The 16775-nt window shown below is 38.7% G+C and overlaps 1 long non-coding RNA gene across 1 annotated transcript; it reads left to right on the forward strand.

Moving 5' to 3' along the window:
• Positions 1-444: 444 nt before the first annotated feature.
• On the forward strand, positions 445-16354 carry LOC135298203 (uncharacterized). Its single transcript, XR_010360212.1, has 8 exons — positions 445-866; positions 5284-5364; positions 6440-6585; positions 11348-11431; positions 12273-12371; positions 12910-13160; positions 14735-14909; positions 15668-16354. It is a non-coding gene; the product is annotated as an uncharacterized LOC135298203 (long non-coding RNA).
• The last annotated feature ends 421 nt before the right edge of the window (positions 16355-16775 follow it).

Genomic DNA, 16775 nt, shown 5'->3' on the forward strand with positions numbered 1-16775 from the left:
TTTTAAACTTCCTAGGTTTAAATGATGAGGATCAAGCAGTCCATCTCATTTTATCTGGTGCGGTAGGGATAGCATAAATTTACATTTGAAGTTCCTACAGAGAACTGCTTCTGTATCTTTTCTTCCTTTACTCTTGTGTGCATTGCTGTCTAGTGCAGGAACACTCTGGATTTAGGAAAGTGCCTGGATTATTTGGAATTATGGGACACAGATGAGAAATTACAGGTAGGATCTTTGGGTTTATGAGAGCGATAAGTGGTTCTGTGTGATACGACCTCCTGCCACCATCCTGCAAAACATTTTGCATAAATTCTGCAGTGACAAACTCTTGTTCTGCTTGCTCAGGAGATGGACAGTGGGATTGAGTGCACCCTCAGCAAGTTTGCTGATGACACCAAGCTGTCACCCAGTCAACATGCTGGGGGCAGAGGATGCTTTGCAGAGGGGCCTTCATAATCTTGAGGGGTGGGCCTGTGTGAACCTTGTGAAATTTAACAAGGCCAAGATCCTGTATGTGACTTGGGGAAATCCCAAGCACAAATACAGGCTGAGTAAAGAACATATTGAAAACAGCCCTGTGGAGGAGGACCTGGGGATGCTGGTGGATGAGAAGCTCAGCACAACCCAGCCAAGTGCACTCACAGCCCAGAAAGTCAGCCCTGTCCTGGACTACATCAAAAGCAGCATGGCCAGCAGGGTGAGGGAGGGGATTCTCCCCCTCTGCTCTGCTCTTGGGAGACCCCACTTGTGTCCTGCATCCAGCTCTAAGGTCCCCAACACAAGAAGGAAATGGACCTGTTGGAGCAAGTTGAGAGGACACCAACAAGTAAATCAGAAAGCTGGAGCACTTCTCCTGTGAAGAAAGGGTGAGAGAGTTGGAGTTGCTCAGCCTGGAGAAGAGCAGGCTCCAGGAAGAGCTTATAGCACCTTTCAGTGCCTACATAGGGCTGCCAGAGAAGAGGAGAAAGACTTTTGTAATGACATGGATTGATAAAACAAGGGGGAATGGCTTTAAACTGAAAGAGGGTAGGATTAGATTAGTTATGAGGAAGAAATTCTTTACTCTGAGTGTGATGAGGCACTGGAAGAGGCTGCCCAGGGATGGAACTGGAACAGGCTGCTCCATCCCTGGAAGTGTTCAAGACCAGGTTGGATGGGCCTTTGAACAGCCTGGGTAGAAAGTATCCCTTCCCATGGCATGTGGGCAGGTGATTTTTAAGGTCTCTTCCAACCCAAACCCTTCTATGATTCTGTGCTTATATTTGGTAGGGTGATGGCATCAGGCCTTCACAGGGCCCATTTGGCCACACAACAACTGACAGTCCTAAGTCCTTTGTTCAGAAAATAATTGAAAGTGGCTGTAATTCTTGGCAAATATGTAATTCTTGCTGCCTTGAAAAGACAAGGATTTAAATACTTTCCTGATGTGTGGCCAGAGGGCCTACTCCAGAATCCACCCTCCCCACCAACCACTGCTGAATATCCTAGTTCATTCTATGTCTGCTGAAAAATTGCAGCCATCTTTATTGTTCATCAGGAGTGCTGTATAATTAAATTAGAGCCAGGCAAACATTTCAAGAAAGTTTTTGTGAAGAAATAGATTAATTCAGTTTATTTCTGTTAAGATTAAGTGCAGGTCTCTTGTGTATTCACTTGGTATTACCACCTGATTATTTTGCAACTGGCACAAACTTGAAAGGCAAATTTCAAAGCCACATGCATACATTTTTACAAAATTCAGAAATTTAAATACTTACATGTTAATATTTGCATTGCAAGTGATCATCTAATCAAGGAAAATGAATCATTAACCTTTCTAAGATATTCAGGTTGAACTTCATAATATTTGTGATCAATCCTAGACTTCAAAAGATTTGAAATAATATCATTGCAATACAAATGTTTCTAGGGCGAACAAAATTTCATGGTAAGTATTTAGCTAGCAGGTTAAGGAGGTTCTTCTCAACACATATACCAAATAATAATAACAATAAAACATTCATATACAATCTTCTCAATGTGTTGCCACAATTAAGAAGTAAAAAAGAGAAATAAGAAATAGGGAAGTGTCTTAGCACACATAATTTACTTACTATTTTGAGACTGATTTTCCACCCCTGCTGACATCTATTGTTCTTGATTTTTGTGATTCTAAGTTTAAATTTCTTCACTTGTACAATATCTATCATGTCCTTTGAGAGCTTATTCTTCAACCTATTGGACCAGAAAAGAAACGTTTTTTTACTGATTTGCTGACTGAATTTTCCTCTGCTCAGTATTATTCAGTGACAGTGGATTATATTTCCTTTTGCAGTCTTAAATAATTTATTTTGTCCTTGTTATTTACAGTCTTTGCCTGGTGTGACCTCCTTTTATCTTTGTATTCTATTCTTCCAATATTTTTTTTTCATGACTCCATCTGTCTCTTAATCATTTGTTGTAGCATTTCTCTGAGCCTTTTCCAATTTACTGGCATCTTTCATGCTCTAAGAGGCTTGTGACTTTACACAGTATTTTTAGGGCAGGCAAACCCTTCATTGATTCAGTGCAGCCTCTTTGGTAAAATGCTCTTGGCTTTCAAATATGCAGCATCTACCTTTGCTTTCAGGATACCTTCAAATTCTAGTGCACAGGGATCTGTGATATAATGAAAGGAATGAACTGACAAGAGGGTCTTTGCCCTCTGGAGACTCCCTGCTCAACACTGGGATGATCATCATGAACAAAGTAGAGTATCAGCCCCAGTCTTTGGAATGGCTTCACTTTACGTTCCCTTTTTCTCTATTTTCTTACCAAGTCTTTCCAAGTATCCCCTCCCCAAGAAACAAAACACTGTATTTTTTTCCCACTAGCACTCTTTTCTCCTGACTATATAATTTTTTATTTAATTAGTAATTATGATAAGCCTGCCCTGGTAGATCTTACTTTGGTTATCAATTCTGCCAAGGTTGCACCTCCCAGCTGTTGCACATAATGTTCTCCAGTTTTACATGCACTACCTCTTAGTCCTGTCCCAGGTCAGGGTGGGCCACTGTCACACATGTTATTCCCCTTTTGTTACCTGGAGAACACCACAGTTCCTCATTTTGTTGTCTTGTTAGGAGCACCATGCTTCAGAACTAGCAATCTGCACGCCTCCCTTAGCACATTTAATTATGGATATTACCACATTTTATGTGAATTAAGATGACAAAACTGGACATTATGGTGGAGCTTATAATCTATTACCTACGGCACTGTCTACCTCTTTTACTATTGTTCCCTCTGGAGTGATTCAGCCCCATAGCTGGTACAACACAATTTTCATAACATTCAGCTCTGGCTTAGCCCGTTCTGACTACCAAAATGATGAATGTTTGGTTGGTGATGTATTTTTTTCTGTTGTTGTCATTGTTGTTGTTGTTTTGGGTTGTTTTTTTTTTAATCATTAAAGTTAGGTGATTTTAGGGTTAAAGGTAGAAGTTACGGTAAGGCACTGGTGCTCTTGTTCAGCTCCAACAGCTATTCTGCATTACCATGGGCAAAACACTGTTTCCACATCCACAATAATATATTAAAGTTATATAGTCCCCAAAGACTCTGAGATCTCTAAGGAGGGGGTGTGACAGATATTCAGAATAGCTGCTGCTGGAAATTTCTTTGAGACTTCCTGTCTTGCATTTTAATTGTAGCCAGCATAAGATGGTTGCTGATTGCAGAACCTTCAAGGACATACTTATGGTGGCAACATGCAAGGGGAACCACGGCACTAAAAGAAGTACCAGGATATTGGTGGGGTCAAACAAAAAGGTGGAAGGTGTGACAGCAGCTGAGACTAAGCTGTTCATTGCTGAAAATGCTGAACACTCACAGGATAGAACATTCATCTCCTGTGCCACACAAGACAAATATATGGTTTTTTGTTTTAGTTTATAACCTGGTATCTTTTAATGAAAGCAGTGAAGGTCAGCTCTGACTCAATGGATAATGCTTCAGTTTTCTTGTGCTGCAGTGAGAAACTTTCCTCCACAGCCAGTTACTGTAACAAATCTCACTTTTCTGAGCCACTGTTACCCTCCTTTCCAAAAGAAAAGGCATTATTTTAAGTTCTCATTCCTTGGCTTTCAGTTTATCTCAGAACTCCCACAAATTAGAATTTTTAAAGGCCTAAAGTTAGTAAATGATCATTTCTCATTCAAAGCAGTGTTTTAACTATGATCCATGTTGGGAAATGTATATATTAGTATAATAAAAGTATTCTACTTAAATAAAAAAGAAAATTCCCTGTATTTTCTTCCTTTGTATACGCTCTCTCACATCCAGTACCCCTACTCTCAGTGTATATGCAGAAACATACATTTCTCCTGCTGCTGGTTCTGGCAGGGTTTTCTTTCTTTTCCCATGAGACAGTTCATATAGGAAAAAAAAAGGAAAAGATTTTGCAAAAACAGTCTTTGTAAGTGGATAGTCTGATGGTTTAGCCTGTAAGACATTGCATTTATACTGTCTGGAAAAAGGAAATACTGTGAACCTGTTTGGCTCTTCTTAGACCAAGAAAAACACCACTGACTAATAAAGAGAGAAAAATAGGATACCTATTGGCTGATAATGTTGTCTAGAGAGGTTTATATCGTATTAGAACACCGACACCCAGAAAGGAAGGACAATCTTTCTTCCTTCCCCTGATTAAAAGGAATTGTCTTCTTTTAATGTCCCTTGCAACTTAATTGATAAATCCTTTCTCCTTCAACCTAATTTCACTAGTGGTTAGTATGTGTGTCACATCCCTAGCATTTGCTCTCTGTGCTGAAGTAGAGAAATATTCAGAAAATGAAAAATTAGTGAAGACAAGAAAGATTCTGAAAGGTGAAAGAATCTGCAAGCTTATCCCATTTACCTGGATCTCCCAAGAGTGCAACATTTGAATGGATGTGTGAAGATTTTCTGGAGGCATTCCAGCATGACTGGATTTTGCTTAGACAGAGATCAGACACTGATGTATTTCTGTGCTGATCAAAACCAAAAAATAATGTAAGCGGGAGGTAATACAAGTCTTTGTTTTTGTTTGTCAACCTCAAAGCAGCTTGAAGTTTGGCCTGAATTTTGAATAAATGTTCAGGTTTTATATTTTATTAATTCAGAGCAGTTAATCTAGTCTTAACAGCACATTCCACATTTCCATATAAAAGAGAAGAATTCTGAGGCATGCCCTCCCTACACTTACTCTGTTTTTTGGCTGCCAGAAGGTCTGGAATAATTAGCAGCTCCTTATTTTCTTATTATTTCTTCTCTTTTTCTGTCCAGATTTAAGAGATTGGAGCATCCTCCTTTTTGATTTGTTTTTCTTTACCAAGCAGTGTATTGGACACAGAGTAAAACTGTAGGGTAAGTCTGGGAAGGTGTTTTTTTTATTGGAAGTGGGTGGGCAGCTAACTGTAACATATTCAGGAAGACTCCTGGGATGAGGTTCCACACTAGGTGCTGGGAGTACCCATTAATTATTGTGAGTACACTGTAGGTGTTGGCTTCATTTTGTCTGGCAGATTATTGTTGCTATGCCCAGTAAATGGGCCAAAATCATCTCTGCTCTGAGCAGGGAGCTGCCCACAGAACTGACACCACTCATTTCAGTCACGTTTGGGACTCTTCTCTCCCTCTTCCAATTTGACAGCAAGGCCGCTAACACCTGCTTTGAGGTGACACACTGAGGGCAATACAACTGCAGCTCTTCTGGGAAGGTTATTTAAGAGACACCAAGTGTAGGCTCATGCACAAGGACACCCAGAAGCAGGAAGCTGCTGTGAGAGCAGAAGATAAGGAGGCAGGAATGGGCCCCTTGAAGAGAGCACACGGGGAAGAGCAAACAAGTTTTTGCCTCTGCCTAGGGATGTCCCTCATTGAACAAGCATCACGAGGGCTACCCTGACATCCTGTTTTAATCCTGTGCTCTGCATTAATAACCTGACTCTATCTAGGCACCTTCCCAGGAGCCTTTTGCAAGCATGACCAGGAAAAGCCTATGCATGTGTGCCAGAGTGGTATCCTGCCAACATGGGAGCAGTTGCTGCAGAACTGAGATGACAAAAGCTGCTTTCAGCTGCCAAGCAGCTTGGGCTGGCTGAGTCTGCGGGGGCTGGAGTCCCTGCAAGCAGGCTTGGGGATACTCTGTGACTGCTGTAATTCAGGCACCCAGCAGACATTTCCAGTGAAAGAATCCCATTTAACAAGAGCATTACCTGCTAGAGCTGCACTGGGAAATGTCAGGGAAGATGAGTTTTGGATAATGTGCTCAGTACACTTGGTAAAGGGCAAGGCAAGCTAAGGCTAGGCAGTCTAATAGCTGTGATGGTGTATCATGTATCCTTGATTACTTTTGCTAGTCTGGGAAAGATACATACTTATTTATGCCAAGATAACTAATGGCTGAGCTCTCATTTCCTTTGCTGTCGGTCTCGAGAAGATTGGACTTGTCTTGTTCCTACTGCTGCCTGCAGATTTAGCTGTGAAAAAGCAGATGACAGAAGTCTGGATTTCAACAAGAAGCAGAGCTCCCATATGAAGCACAAATATTTCAATGTTGTAATTAGAGCACACTAAGGGAGTGCGGTGAGCAAACCATTTTTATTAGTATCATTAATTTGCTTGTTTTAGGAGGAAAAAATATAAAATGTGCTTTTTAATATTTTAATTGCCTTCTGATATACTGCTGTAGGTACATAGAAAAGGTAGAATGTACAGAGACTAGAGCTAAAAGGAACCTGGAAGCCATCTCAAGAGACATTCTTAGCCTATCCTTTAACTCCAAAGCAGAATCAGCTATACTTAAAGCAATCCTGTCAGGCATTTGTGTTATCTGTTCTTCAAGAAATTCAAAGAAAAGATAGAACTGCTTCCTATGGGAAACTTCTCCAGTCCTTAACTAACATTATAATTAGAAAATTTTCCTTAGTTACTGAGGAAATTGCCTTTTGTTCTATCCACCAGGTGCCCAGAAAGATTAATCCTTTATTCCTTGCAGGATGATTTCGTATTCCACATTACGTTTTTGTGATATTTTTTATATGAGACTAATAATTCCTTTTTCCCTTCATTTTTTTCTCCTTTAGTCTTTGTTTCCTCTGATTGGGTTGTATTGTTTAGATCTCTGGCCTTCTGAATCTTCTTGCTCTTCTCAGACCAAATGTTCCCTGCTCTTGAAATATGATGCCTGAAACAGGACTCAGTATCCCACATGAGATCTTATGTATAGAAGGATTATTTTCAGTGTCATAGATAATTTCCTTGTTCATACATTTAATGGTGACTTTCAAGTTTGGGAGCTTTTAATTTTCAAAATATGCCACAATTAATTAAAATTCCCTTTGTGACCCACTGTGCCCTAAGAACATCTCTTGGCAAGTTGTTGTGTCCTGTCTGAAGTGAAGCATTTCTGCCTAACTTGCAGCACTGTACTGCACCTGAGTTTATTGAATGATACCTTTTTAATTCCAGACTGATTTTCCTTTTTGCAAAGATCACTTTTTATTCTGTTAGTGTTTTCTAGAGTGCTGCAGCCCCCCTCAGCTTTACGTCATCTGCACATTTAGCAAGTACACTCTATTCTATCACTGGGCCTGTGAAAGGAAGTCGAGACAGCAGGATAGTACCAGACTCTTTGAAACCACACTTGAGACATGTTCTAGTATGACAGGGGACTACTAATTGATTTTGCTAAGACAGATCTTTAATAATGAATAACCACTGCTTAATAGTATGCAGTGAGCCTACCTCTCAAGGAAAATCTGAAATATTACTCATTTCTCAAAATGAACCTGAAACAAGCATATTGTTAAAACTCAATGATAAGCATTGGACTGAACTAATTCAAGCTACTGATCTTTTTTTCCCTGAAGTGGAAGTAAACCTTAACAGTTTTGGAGAACTTTGTGGATCTCAGACTGGAAAGAAATGCAGATAGATCCAAAGTAAAACATAAGTTAAAGAACATTGGTTTAATTCCTTTCATGCAAGAGTATTCTATGGGCTGCTTTTCTTTAGTTAGCCCACGATGATGCAAGGAGACATTGATAAAAGCCCATCCTAGATCAAGCCAAGGTGCAGAATATTGAGGTAAGGAGATGTTAGCAAGTGCTGCAGCCAAAGACTGGGATGAGCTCAGGCTCCTTGGTCACCCTCTCACCTAAATGCAGAGACTGGGACTCAGTTCACTTTGTCCTTTGTCCCCATTTCAACCCCATCTGCTCCTGCTCCTCCATCCACAGAAAGTGGAAGAGAGATTTCTCCCTTGGGCATATTTTGTTGTTTAAGTGAACTCACAGGCTGAAGTTCGTACTTGCTCTGTTTTTATGTGAGACTACCCTGCCCCTGCCCCATCTCTTACAATCACAGCAAAATTGAATTAAAAGAACAAGAGCAAGTATGGCACCCAGTATTTTAAAGTTCCTCTAAAAGCAAACATAACTATGTAAGGAAGATAGTTCTACTGCCATTTTACTACTTAAAATTATGGATCAAGTTTGACATCAGGGAACTAAAGCAGAGAATATAAATTGACCCTTCTTTAGTAGCAAAAATATGTCAAGCTACCTTTTGAGGTATATTTTTCACATGTACAGATAGCAAAGCTCCAAGTGATGATCTTCAAGACACTGGAGAAAGTATACAGGGCATGTTTCCAGTCAATGCTGCTGAAAACAAAACACACCCCTGAGCCTCTCAAACTTTTTTTGCAGGGACTCACAGCCATCAGCTTCTTAGAAGCAATCTAGGGAAGGGACTGTGTAGCAGAATACAACTCTCCCATTTGCTAGTTCCTATTGTTTTGTTGAAATATAGAAGGGAACAGACCTAGAGGATCACTTAAAGTAGTAGGACAAATTTGAGTATCAGGATTGCAGCTGAAATGTGAATTTTTAATGTTTGTTTCAGAACCGTGTTTTTTCCTCTCCCATAATTTAGTAACAATTTTACAGTTGCCACAACTGGCAGATCGTTTATAATTCATTACCTAAGCTCTTATCTGATTAATTTTATTCTTCTTTCTAATCTTTCATTCTGCTCCTCCTTCCCTGAGTTTTGGGCAGAGCTAATTGTTCTCAAGAGAGATTAGCAAACTGGTCCATAAAAACTAAAAGTGACCCTGAATGCTAATCCATCTAAACCTGCTGGCAGCTTCAGGGTGTTTAAAGATTTAGAGATATTTGCATGGTGGGAGCTCAGCTATGTAGAGGACATTTTTACCAGCACAGCACTGGCAGTCTTAGTGGATGGGATCCAGCTGGGAAATAGTCTTAGAAAAAAAAAACAAAAAAAACAGATAAATCTAACCTCTTATGATATTTAGGATGTGCCTAACAAGCCTTCTGCTTCAATAATTGCTGCCATCATGAGAATGGCACTTGCCAGAATCAAAACCCTTCCCATGGCTAAACCTAATATTCTTAAAGAAGAAAACACAGGCTAAAGGACCAAACCTCAGGTGGATTTTCCATATGATGGAGAAATGTTGGATAGTCCCAGGAGTTTACAAGCGATTTCACCGTTGCTTCTCTTGCATTACTTGGAAGGAGCTCAAACTCTAGGCAGAGTCAAATCTGATCTGAGGTTGCTTTTTCTTGAGACTGTAAAATTTGACAGTGATTGAGGCCTTTACTTGGGCTAAATAAAGCTTCACAAGAGCCCATGGCCACTAATCTCTCCCTCACATAGTCTGTATGGTCTCTGCTAGGAAAAAAACCCCACATTTCAAAGAGGGTCTGTGTAATATTTCACATCTGCAGCAGTGCACAGAAGGGTAGCTGTGTCTCTGCAGAGGGGCAGGAAGGCTTCACTTATAGGCATAGCACACAGAATGAACAGACCTCACTTCTTCTCAGTACCATTAGTTGCATACCCCCCAGTAAGTAATGCTAATTTATACATAGCTGCCTAATGAAATCAGTGTGCATGCAATGATCTTATGCTTTACAACTGCTGCTTAAGGCTATTTGACCATACTTTCCAAAGGTCAGTGCACAAAATCATAGCTGAAAGAAAAAAGGATTGGAGTAATTTGCTCTGTCCAATAAGAATTGTGATGACCTTCCTTTTAAGAAGGTCTTAACCTGGTTATTAGTGATATGCTTGAAGCTTTCTGTAAGCACAGGTTTTTTCTGTGATGCAGGTGAAGAATTCCAGCTTCTTTGTACTTGCAAATTCCTGTTTTTCAACTTACTTGGGTTAAAACAAATGGCTCCTTCTTTATGGAAGAAAAACATTCAGCATCAATGACCATAAAATCAGTCACTGTGTCTCCTGGCAAGGCTGTTGTTGGAAGCTATGATGATAGAGATTAGAGATATAACCTGCCTAGATATAACCTGCCCTCAGTAGGAGCCCCTGTGCCTGGGATGGGAGCTACACCCAGGCCCACACAGGAGCTATGAATTGCTCTGTGCAGACTAAGCTTTGATTATGACCCATGGGGAAATACATGTTTTTTCCAAGGGATCACAGATAAAGTTCAGAAGGGGTTATTTGATAGCCCCTCCAACCCTTGTGCCCAGAGCATGTGACAGCTGAGATTTATATTTACAAACTGAATGCATGACAGCATCATAGTGGGAATTAAGCCAAATGCTGAAATTTTTTCTTCGTGTGGCTGAAAGCTTAGTGAAGCCTTTGTTTATTTGTTTTTTGTTCTATTGTCTCCACAAGATCTTAGACACTACAAATTTATTGTTGATTTGTACAGTTTGAAGTCTGGGTGGCTATAACTATTTTTTGTCTATCTTTGTGACTTACAGAATGGAATCACAATGCTACTCTGTCCATAGAAAAGCTACTGATTTTTTTCTTATGAAATAAGTCAGTTTATGTTTGACAAACCTCTATAGGTAATGGAAACCAGTACTGTCTAAATCAGCCAGTGGAGACACTTGTCTGTGTTACAGCCTAGGGAGAAGGCAGGCACAAGCTTCTTCTGCACACTCATTTCTAGGTGGGAAATACTAAGGGAGATGAACCCTAACTTGTAGTAGCTAAAATCTATGCAGACACAGAAAGATGACTAAGATCTCAGTGATTTTGATGAACCAGTGAATTTTGATGATTCCCTTGTGTCTGTAGATATCAAATAACCCTAAGAAATCTGAATTTATTTTATAAAGCTCCTCATTCTTGAAATAGGAATATTCTTCTTTCTCCATAATTTTTTTATATATATGTAACTATTTCAAGGAGTTTGTTTTGAAGTTGTAAAACTTCAAGTATATCTTTCAAGCTTCAGGATGTTAATATTAGCCAAACAAATAATGATGATGATGGTGGTGATGATGATGATTCTAATTTATCACAAAGTCTGTTGTAACTCTGTTCTGCTCTTCAGCAGAAAGTCCACGCAGAAACCAAGCGAAGAACAATCTGTGGAAAATCTCTCTTTTAAGCCCCTGGTGCTGGCCTCCTCTGATAAGAAGTGAGATTCCTGGGGATATACAGTATGGGGAAGACTTCTAATGTGATTATGCAAGTTTAGAGATGAACAGAGGGTGGCAATATTTAGATCTTAAAAAGGAGAGAAAAAACACAGTCTTGAAAAATGGTATCTTTAAAAAGACTGAGTCATCATTTTAAAAGTCTACCTATTTGGCTTACCCACAGATGTTTCATAACAGTTGCAAGACATTTATTCTCAGTAGGTTGGGAGCATCCCATCTGAGGGCATATTTCTTAACAGTGGCACCTGTTCAGCCTCCATACTACCTATATATATTGTATGGATAAAGATTAACACAGCCTAGATCTCAAAATCAGCCTCATTCAAAAGGGGTGGGAGGATTTGCCTTGGAAGTAAAATACAGTATTATGAGGTTTAGGAGTCTTTATGCAAAGAATGAGAAGTTATTTCCCAAGACAAAGAGACTCTATTATTAATGTGTCTAAATGCAGTACAGATATGTACAAAATACCCTGTTTTAAATTCACTTCTGAAACATCTTGATCTGATTGATGATCTCTAGCTGCTTATATTCAAATCAGTTCAAGATGTGAGCTGAGTGTCTTAAAAATGAAATGCTGGTCAAAAATACTGAAACTAATGTCTCTGGGTAGTTTCCATCCTCAAAGCACTCTTCATTCAAACCATAACTTTCCTCAAAGTTGCTTTAGACTGTCAATAACATTTTCCTTTTTGATTTTGATTTTTTTCAATTGAATAAAATAATTTTCAGTTTGAGCAAAAATGCAAGAGACTATATCTATCTTTATTTTTTTCCTCTGCTTTTGTGTTTTCATTATCCACTACATGGATGGGTTAGCTCCATACTACAAGAAAATATGTATGTTCTTTGGAAGATTAAATTAAAGGCAGGATAAGAAGAAGATGACAATGATTCTAAAAGGACTACTAAAGCAAGGTACAGGTGATAGAAATATCAAATATATGTTGAGAAAAAAATGGAAAAATTGAAAGCAGAAACAGTAAGAGAAGGAAAAGAAGGAAAGAGAGAAACTGGATGAGGAAAGTTGTGGATAATTAGTGGAAATATCATTGAAAATATACCCTAAATTGTATACTCAAATGTTCTACATTAAAATGGTATATAACCAGTATTTTGTAGAATATTGTTCACTTTGACTTTACATTCTTCGTGTGTTTGCATCAGTAATGTACAATACATAATGTGCCAGTCCTAAAGTGAAGTGAAAAGAGGACTTGGAACAGAATATAGAATTGCAATGTGTGAAAAACCCAGAAAGCACATATTTTTAAAGTTTATTTTTACAAAACCATACATACAGCTAAGAGATTTTTCAATGGTCTATGTCCCTTTTTCCTAGTTTGTACAATGGGCTCTTTCTTTTTCTCGTTTGACATATATTACTTAACTTTATTTGTATTGCCTCATGTTTCAAAGGAATGGGTCTGAAATACCCTTTCTCTATATTTTTAAGACAGAACAAGAGGAATAAAAGAAAAGATTTGTTGAGCCTGAAATCATGCAGTCAGAAACTGCAAACAGGAGTGCACTTGCTGCATTGTACCCGGGATTCTTCTCCCAGAAAGGATGGAGAAATGCTGGACTTGTGCTTCAACTCCTGAGACACATGGAGTTGCAGAGCATCCAGGCAGTCCTTCAAAGGACAGCCTTTATGGTCTTAGAATACTCACCGCTTCACATACACTTCATCTTGAATAAGACTTGGTAAGGATATTCATAGGTTAGTGACATTTTGTGCAGCAGGCATTTGAAATTTTACTTTCCCTCTACTCTTCCTCACATCACTTATACTAGCTCAAAGGGTAGGAAAAAATATTGCAGAAGAGAAGTTCTTGTCTTTTTAATCGAGGTTGAGAACAGCAGGATCTAATACTGATGTCTGGAAAAAAAGAAAGGGACAAATCTGAAAAGAAGTTATTAGATTAAGTTCTCACAATGCAGAGCACAAGAATATTAGAAAAGGGAAAGGCAGAAAATCTGTGGATGGACTGAAACACCTGATTGTCATTTTGCAAACACTAACAGTCCATCAAGAGAACTGTATTTTGACAGTATTTGACTCAAAAATTCCTGGGAAAGATAGAAGCTGCTTCTAGATTCTTCTGTTCTTCTACCCACTAATGATTTCACTGTCAGCTGTGACTAGATCTATTAATAAGTAGTGTTTTGAATTTATAAATCAGTTTGTGCCTAATTTTTTCTTCCAGGAAAGCTCACATTGGTTCCAGTTGTTTTCACAATTTGGTATTTCCTCATGAGAAGCCTGCGGAATTTTCCTCTCCCTTGTAAAAGAGACTGTGGTGGGAAGCAGGGCTACTTGGTACCTTAAGAGAGGAATTCCTTCACCATCTGGGAAAAGTATTCCTGTATCACAGCGAAAATTAGATTAGCATGCTACAATTGTAGTAAAGAGATTTTTAACTTTGGTCTTTTAACTTACACACAGGCACATTGTGAGAGGTTTCCTGCACATCCTGGTTTGTTGAGTGGCTACTTGCTTCTGGCCAGATGTCTACCAGCATTTTAATGCTAGAGACCTTTGTAAATGCAGCCCATAGCTCCTAACCAGAGGTTTTCTTCAGAAAGTTCTCAGTTTCTCCCACCTCCCACTATGTTTAATTCTATGTGAAAGCACTGGAAATCCTCAAATGAGAGATGTCAGTAATAATTCTCGAGGAACTCTAAAAGTCTGACATTTTCCATTGTTCCAGAAGACAGCTCCAACTATTTAGCCTTGCTTTTCAGGACTAGGATAGAGCAGAATTTGGGTAGGATTTGCTTTGTCTTTTCTCTTAACATTTGTCAGAAGTAGTTCTCACTGGGTGAAATTTTAAATGGGCAGATTCCGAAGCTGCCAATCCTGATGGTCTGGATATTCTGTAAGAATGAATTGGGTCAGAGTTATTTTTGTGAATTTTTTGAGTGGAGCAAGGAACAAAGAAGGGAGTGGTTTGTATCTTTTTATTGTTGGTTTTTGTGGCTTTAAAATGGTTCATGTGTAGGAGAGCAACAAAAGCCCGTTAAAACCATGTGGCAAAAACACAACAGATTTGGAATTTGTTATGAATCCAGAGAATGCAGGGTGTACATAGGCTGAAATACTTGTACCAGTGCATGATTATGGATTGTTTGAATTCCAGCTTTCAGGAAACTTTTTGCTTCATCCAAACTACTTCAAAGAAACCCTTTATCCAGAGAAACTTGAACAAAGCCTGTAGCAAAAGCTGGCCAAAATCTTCTCAGAAGGGATTCATCCAGTCTTCTTTGCTTCTTTACAGTTTGACAGCAACAGAAGGAACTCAAAACAGAAGAGAGTCATAATTGCTTTATGCCTACACTTCCCTGGCTCCTGTGCATGAAGTTTGCACAGAGAAGCTGTGTCAGCACTGGGAGAAACTGATGTGACTGCAGTTCATCTTTACCAAGCTTGTTGTAAATTCTGTTAATAACAATGTTAGTGCTTCAGAAATTCATTGAAAAAGCATAAGGGACAGCTGCTCTCTACATGCTCTCGCTTTCCCATCCCAACTGGAAGGATCAGATTTCCAGCTGGTGTAAAGTGTTGTAGCATCACTGATGCCAGTGAAGTATTGTTTACTCCATCTTTACTTTACATCTCATAGAACACTAGAGTATGCAGAAGTTACTAATTTCAGCAATCTGCCTTATAAGAACTATTAGTAAAAAGCAAATATCAGAAGCCATTGCTTAAATTTTCAGTCACACAAACTAGGGAATTCTGCCCATTTTCAGAGTCCAAACATGTTTAAAACAATGCAAAAGCACGCTGAAGAGACAATTGAATTTATTTAAAGTGTTCTGTGTAATGATCTATGCTGATGGGCCCCGGATCTAAATCTTGCAAAACATATGTGGCAATTATTAAGCCTGTTGTATCAGCAGCTTTAAACATAGTGTTGATCATTGTTGTTGCTGAAATTTAGATTGTTGGTTTTACGATTGCAGTATTTGGAAATCTTCCCAATATTAAGTACTTTGATCAGATGTTACTTTGCTGTTGTCATAATAGAGATGACAAAATTGAATAAGACTAAATTAGACTAATGAATATATTAATAGTGAAGATTCATTAAGTTTAACTCTCAAAAAAGAAAATTCAAGGAATTTACCTGTATTCCTTAAGAATCTATGAAGTGGTATTCTGGGTCACATCAAAAGTCTATACAGCCTCAAATGTTTTTTTCCTACAGGGATCAGCTGCAAATGTATAGGACAAATGTAAGAAATGGAAGGAAATAGTGAGGATGATTCTTTGTTGGTGCCCTCAAGCCACCTTCTTCAGAATTGACAGGTGCTAGATGTTGTATCCCTTCCATCACATTCAACTCCACACCAGCAGATCTTTCCCCAGGAGCTCTCTGAAACAGTTTTGAATATGTTTAAACTCTCGCTCACCTCTATGTCTTGCAATAATGAGTTCTGCAGTTTTTTTGTAAGTTGTGTAAAAACAGTTTTATTTGTTGCTCTTCCTAATAAAAAACATTGGGGCACCTCTAGTTCTTACACTCATAATAGCTTGTAATTACTGCTCGTCTGCTAGATAAGACTGTGTAGACCCATTTGGTGACACCCTTTAGTCCTGCCTTTTCCAAGATGAAGAGCTGCAGGCTATATGCACATGAAGTCTGTTCTGTATTTCTAATCACCCTTACCATGACTTCAAAACTACACCAAGCTGTTTTCCAAATTGATTGAATTGGTTTGTGTTCAAGATGTGAGCATGCCATGGATTTACAAAGCAGTGCAAAGATACTTTTTGTTTTGTTCCCCATTCAATTCCTAACAACTTACAACATTAGGTTTGCCTTTATGAAAATGGCAGAACATTGTGCTAATGTTTTCAGAGAAGCAGTCAAATATTTTCTGAATGGGGTTAGATAAATTAGAAATCATCATAATTTATGCCAGTTTACATGGGCATTTTCCTTTGTGTATTACTCTGCATTTCTTCAAAATCTCAATATTTTCTGCCACTCTGTTGACTAGGCAAATAATTTAATAAAAATCATTCTTAGAAAAACTGTAGTTTGTGCAAGTAAAAAATAAAGAGACTTTTCTGAGTCAAAATATTTCAGTCAAAAATCAGATATTAACTTTTTGATGACATGATGTTTATCTTGTCTTCTTTGAGTCACTGAAATGTTGCTTTGCAGTTTGAGCTTAAGGTCATTAATTTCTCTTTTCTTTCTCTCTGATAACATTCTCCTGGACAATGATTACCATATCAAGAAAGTTGTAGGTGAGGGAATTTGCAGAGGAAGATCGGCAGGTGAATAGTGTTGGGTTTGCTCAAAATAA

The sequence above is a fragment of the Passer domesticus genome, chromosome 3, assembly GCF_036417665.1.
Source record: "Passer domesticus isolate bPasDom1 chromosome 3, bPasDom1.hap1, whole genome shotgun sequence".
In the NCBI taxonomy this organism is placed as follows: Eukaryota; Metazoa; Chordata; class Aves; order Passeriformes; family Passeridae; genus Passer; species Passer domesticus.